The following is a 6,000-nucleotide window of genomic DNA, read 5'->3' on the forward strand; positions in this document are numbered from 1 at the left end:
CTAAAACCAGACAAAGGAGGGGCTGAGTGGTGGTGCACCAGGTTAAGCACACATAGTATGAAGATTAAGGGCTTCACAAGTGGTAAAGCAGGTCTGCAGGTGTCTCTCTTTCTCTCTCCCTCTCCACGTCCCCTTCCAATTTCTCTCTGTTCTATCAAAAAATATATATATAAAGCCAGACAAAGGTAATGTAAGAAAATACAGTTGCATATCAGCATCTCTAATGAATGCAAGTGCAAAAACTTAAACCAAAAAATGAGCGAATAGAACTCCACTATATATATAGAACTATCACCATGATCACCATGCAAGGCTGGTTCAATATTCTAAAGTCAGTTAAATGCAGTCCATCATAGGAATTACGAGTTGAAGGTAGAAAAAAAAAAAAAAGCTACTGATTCATTAGCTAGCATAAGCATACATAGTGTTTAAAAACACTCTTTCTGGTTTCTTTGGAAAAGAAGGATCCAGTTTAACAAACATACTTTTCAATAAATGTCTTATTACATTATGGAAAAAAATTGAAATTTCCACGAGTAGCCTTACATCAGGAAAAACATATGATGGTACTAGAATTGATGAGTTAGTGTTGAAATAACGTGCCTATCCTAACCCAAAGAATATTTTCATGTAAAATATTTTACAGTAATGCTAACCACAGTGAATGAGAAAACCATTACCTTTGCTGATTTTGAAAATAAGTGCTCCACAAAAAATAACTAAGTAAAGTTTTTGCCTTAAAAATGTTTATAATTCTTGGCCAGTGAAATAGTTCACTTGTATAGCTTGCTGCTTTGACATGTTGCAACCTAGATTCAAGCCTGGACCCCACCACACTGAAGGAAGCTTTGTTTGGTGCTGTGGTCTCTTTCACTTTCTCTCTAAAATAATAAATAAATACATGTTTACAATTCTATAGGAAAATACACTAAAATGATAGTTTTAACCACCTATTCTGAGTTTAAGAAAACATTTTTATACTGACTTCATAATGTTTTTGAAGTAGTATAGAATGAGAACCTACAATGAAATAATAGGAACAAAACATTAAAAAAAAAAAGGAAATTTACAAATAACTCGAAGTGAAAGGTGTAGAGTTTAAACATAGCCATCAAAGATGAGTAGATTTGTTCCGGAGGGTAGTCAGGGAAGGTTTCACTGACAGGAGACCCTTTGAAACTGGAAGGAAGGGAGGGAGGGGAGAGATAATGAAGTAGAGAGACCCTGACGTATCACTGACACAAAGAGACCACTATAGCAAACTGGATGTTGAAAAGGAGAATGGTAAAAGATGAAGTCGGGATGGTAATAAGGGGTGAATAGGATGTGAGAGATCTTAAATGATTCAGGCTTTTCCTCTGATGAATATGAGGACGTCACAAGTATTTGGATCACAGGGGCTGTATTGTTTACTATCGCTAACAAATTGTCTCCAAATGAGGTGACTTCAAGAACATGGGCATTTAGTCTCTGTTTTTCTGTGACTAATTTGGCAGCTTGAATCCAAAGGCCTTAGGTCCAATCCCTGGCGCCTCCATATCTCTTAACTGAACAGTGCTCTGGTTTCTGTTCATCCTCTATCTTACGTAAAAGTGAATAAATAAACCAAAAGGAACCTGAAGTATTTGTGAGTTGAGCATTGTCTGAAGATGTAGTTAGACCTAAGATTCCATATCCAAATGGCCTACTTACATGACTGACAAGTTGATTCCAGCTGCTGGTGGGAAACATTAGCTCTTAGTTCTGTGGGCCTCACCATAGGACTCTGAATATTCTCATGAGATGGTGTGACTTTCCTCAGAGTGAGAGACTCAAGGAGGAAGTGTCATGGTCTTCTGTGACCTCGCCTCTGAAGTCATGCACATGCCTTCTACAGTATTCTATTGGTCATACTGGCCTTACTTGGATCTGTGTAAAAGAAGATAGAATAGAGTTAAGGACACCAAGAGACAAGTGTAATTGGGGACTGTGCTTGAGGGTGGCTGCTATGGAGAGAGAATTACCAGCAATCAATGAATTCCTTTGTGTGGATGCAAGCAGAGAGGATCTAGTGCAAATGCAAAGGAAATGGTCTTTTCAGTGCCCTGTGGGTCACTGCTAGTGTTTACATGCAGTTTGCTGGAAGGCACACATTCTCTCACAGTCATTTTCCTTGCTTCCTAGTAAAACACAAAACATGACTAAAAGTCAAGAATGAGGACTAGGGTGACTGGGGAAACAGCTCAACTGGTAAAGTATATAGTTTTCCTGTGTGAGATTCCCAGCAGTCTGATTCTCAGCAATGCATGTATCAGAATGGTGTTCTGGTTTTTCTCTGTTTCCTTCTCTCTGCCATGTGATAGTCTCTCTTTCATATGCAGTAAATCAGATAAATATTATTTTTTAAATGAGGGGGTAGATACCATAATGGTTATGCAAAGAGACTCTCATGCCTGAGGCTCTGAAGTCCCAGATTCAGTCCTCTGTACCAACATAAAACAGAGCTAAACAGTACCCTGGTATAAATAAATAAATAAATAAATAAATAAATAAATAAATAAATAAATAAATAAATGGAGGAGGAGAGGGAGAAGAAGAATTGGGAGGGAGTTTTTTTTTTTTTTTTAAGAGATCAGAGTATTCTAAGTTTTTCAGTATCTTCTCAATTGATGCAGAAGTCTTTGTCATATTATTTTCATACTCATATCATTAAGAAGAAAGCAAAATTCTCTTTTTGATCAAAATTCTCTTTTTGATCGACTGAATTTAGTAAAGTGAAAGAAAACTCAATTTTGGCTTCCCCTCATTTTAAAAGCAGTGAATTTTCTTTCCTGGACTGATGATTATTGTCAAAGATTTCTTACTTTCTTAGTCCAACTAAGGGTTTACTTTCTCATTATATTATTGTAACTTACAGTAGGTCAAAAATAATGATGACAGTCACTGTCTCTTCCTGGAAACTTTTGGTCAAAATGCATAAACACATATAATATGCCTGCACAACAACTCCACTCCTGGTGGCCGTTTCTTTTCCTTATTGTTTTCATAGATAGATAGATAGATAGATAGATAGATAGATAGATAGAGAAAGAGAGACATCTGCAGCATTGCTCCACCACTTACAAAACCACCCCACTGCAGGTAGGTGCTGGGGAATTGAACCCAGGTTTTTGCACCTAGTAATGTGTGCTGTCTACCAGGAGAGCCACCATCTGACCTGTATCAGATTTTTAAAATGTAATGCAAGAAAGTTGGAAGTAAAGCTCACCTAAGTATATAAAATTAAGTCTCTTTTGTTTCTAATGCTAAATTTGCAATAGTTCCTGCAGCATGACCACAGCAGTATTCAAGTACCCTGTAATTATGCCAGCCAGTGATAGTAGGGAGGACTCAGAGGTGCTGCCACTCCCATATTCTTTGTTTTTCTGTCAGTAGTTTCTCCCTAACTTATAAGCACTGCTATCAAAGTTGTCTGAAGAAAACCGACTGGTATTACTGATGTATAGATGACACCGTACCCATGTTTTTGGACATACAGTTCCTCCAAGGGGCAAAAGTCTGGTGGGGTCTAATGAGAATTTCAGAGGAAGTCTTTCATTATCTTATTTTCTAGGCTTTGAAGATGTTCTGTTCATCCCATATTCATCCTGCTCTTTCTGACTGATCTCACTTAACATGATTCCTTCAAGCTCCATCCAAGATGAGGTGAAGAAGCTGAATTCACCATTTTTAATATCTGAGTAGTATTCCTTTGTGTATATATATATCACAACTTACTCAGCTACTCACCTGTTGTGGACACCTGGGTTGCTTTCAGGTTTTGGCTATTACAAATTGTGCTGCTATAAACATGGTATACACAAATCTTTTTGAATTATTTTTATTTATTGGATAGAGACAGAGAAATTGAGAGGGAAGTGGGGGGAGAGAGAGAGACCTGCAATACTGCTTCACCATTGGCAAAGCTTTCCCCCTGCAGGTGAGGACGTGGGGTTTGAAACTGGGTCTTTGTGCACTGTAACATGTGCACTTAACCAGATATGCCACCACCTGGTCCCCACAAATCTTTTTGGATGGGTGTATTTGATTCCGTAGGAGATATGCCCAGGAGAGGAGTTGCAGGGTCATAGAGTAGGTCCACTTCTAGCCTTCTGAGAATTCTCCAGACTGCTCTCCACAGGGATTGGAACCTGATATAAGCTTTGATTACTGAGGCATCCACTTCAAAGAGAGCATCCACTTCAAAACGGGGTCTGTCTCAGTAAGCACATTGTCAGTCACAGGACTGGTAGATAAAGGACAAAGACCAAACTGCTGTACCCCTACCTCATAATCCTACTGAGTGAGATTCCTTTATTTTGAAGATCATGATGCATTTCAATAACTGAGTGACTGATTCACTTGTTTATTTCCCTCCTTTCAGACTTCCAAATTTTACTTTATATTTTGATTCTCCAATAAATAGCATATGAAAGCCTTAATTTCCTACCCTTGACCCAATTAAAAAAATACGACTCTGGGCTCATTCTCTCTTTTTCTACCTGCCACCTCAATATGTGACCTCAAGTGGACCTGGTCTTACAAATAGTAAACCTTCTCTCACATGGCTATTGATAAAGGACATCTTGTAAACATAAAAATCATAAGGATACGGAAGCTGATTGAATCATAATATTGGTTATTGATAGGCTGAGCCAGACACACTAAGCAAATTGCACTGAGGAGACATAGGCAGCAAGTCATTGAAGGTGCTAGCGGAGTGTCATTGATGAGATCTATCAAGGGCTTTAAACAAGGCAGAGAATTAGGCAACGATGGAGTTTGAAAAAAAAAAAAAGTCTCCTAGGAGACATATAATAACACCATGAATCATAACTAAGAATTATTGAGCCTTCACTATGAATGGGCAGGCATTCTTATCTTCATTGTCAAGTTCAAGTCTTGCAATTCCTGTTGAGTTACATGCTGCTCCAGTTTCCATGTTATGGATGAGAACACAAGTTCAAAGAGTAGCTAGCTTGAACTCACAAAGCTAATAAGTACTGGTGCCAACTTTCAAGACAAAATACCTCTCTTCAGCACATCAGTTGTTAATTCTTAACATACTTTTCAAAGTATTGTGAGATACAGGTCTCACTCTGAACTTTTATTTATTCATTTTTTAATTTTTTTATTTTTATTTTTTGCCTCCAGGGTTATTGCCAGGGCTCGGTGCCTGTGCCACGAATCCACTGCTCCTGGAGGCCATTTTTTTCCCTTTTGTTACTCTGGTTGTTTTTTTACCATTGTTGTGGTCATTATTACCGTTGTTATTGATGTCGTCATTGTTGGATAGGAGAGAAATGGAGAGAGGAGGGGAAGACAGAGAGGAGGAGAGAAAGATAGACACCTGCAGACCTGCTTCACCGCTTATGAAGTGACTCCCCTGCACATGTGGGGAGCTCACATGGACATTATTCAATAACATGAAACAAAATCAGATAGTTCTACAGTGGCCAAAAAATCACAAGTAAATTCCAAATGGTTCAGTTTCATTCGGCATTTTTTTCAACCCATTTTTTTCCAACACCATTTGTTGAAGAGATTCTTCTTTCCCCATTTAATAGTCTGGGCACCTTTGTCAAAAATTAGATATCATAGGTGTGGGGGCTTATTTCTGGGCTCTCAATTCTATACCACTGGTCAGTGTGTCTATTTATGTTCCAGTTCCAGGCAGTTTCGAAAAATGCATAATTCTGAGGCTCTAATGTATAGTGTAGTAGCTCTTGTTAATAATGCTGTATTGTTTACTTGAAATATGCTAAAAGAGTGCCTTAAATGTTCTCCAAAACACATGCATGTGAATTAACCATGTGAAGTGAAAAGAGTGTTAGCTTGGCTTGTAATTATTTATATGGATATCAAATCATCACATTCTATTTCTTAGATATATACAATTTTAATTTTTCCACTATACCTCAGTAAATATTGAATTTTGGGGAAGATTTATAGGTTAGCATGGGAGAGAGATGGGGAGAGAAG

At 38.0% G+C, this 6,000-nt stretch overlaps 1 protein-coding gene across 1 annotated transcript in view; it reads right to left on the bottom strand.

Annotated features, from left to right (window-relative positions):
- Positions 1-1,806, bottom strand: part of TMEM144 (transmembrane protein 144) — a 40,598-nt gene extending 38,792 nt beyond the window's left edge. Inside the window, exon 1 of the mRNA XM_060178897.1 lies at positions 1,693-1,806. The gene's annotated coding sequence lies outside the window, so the exon portion shown is untranslated. The remainder of the gene's footprint in view (positions 1-1,692) is intronic.
- Positions 1,807-6,000: the final 4,194 nt, after the last annotated feature.

The sequence above is a fragment of the Erinaceus europaeus genome, chromosome 19, assembly GCF_950295315.1.
Source record: "Erinaceus europaeus chromosome 19, mEriEur2.1, whole genome shotgun sequence".
NCBI classification, from domain to species: domain Eukaryota; kingdom Metazoa; phylum Chordata; class Mammalia; order Eulipotyphla; family Erinaceidae; genus Erinaceus; species Erinaceus europaeus.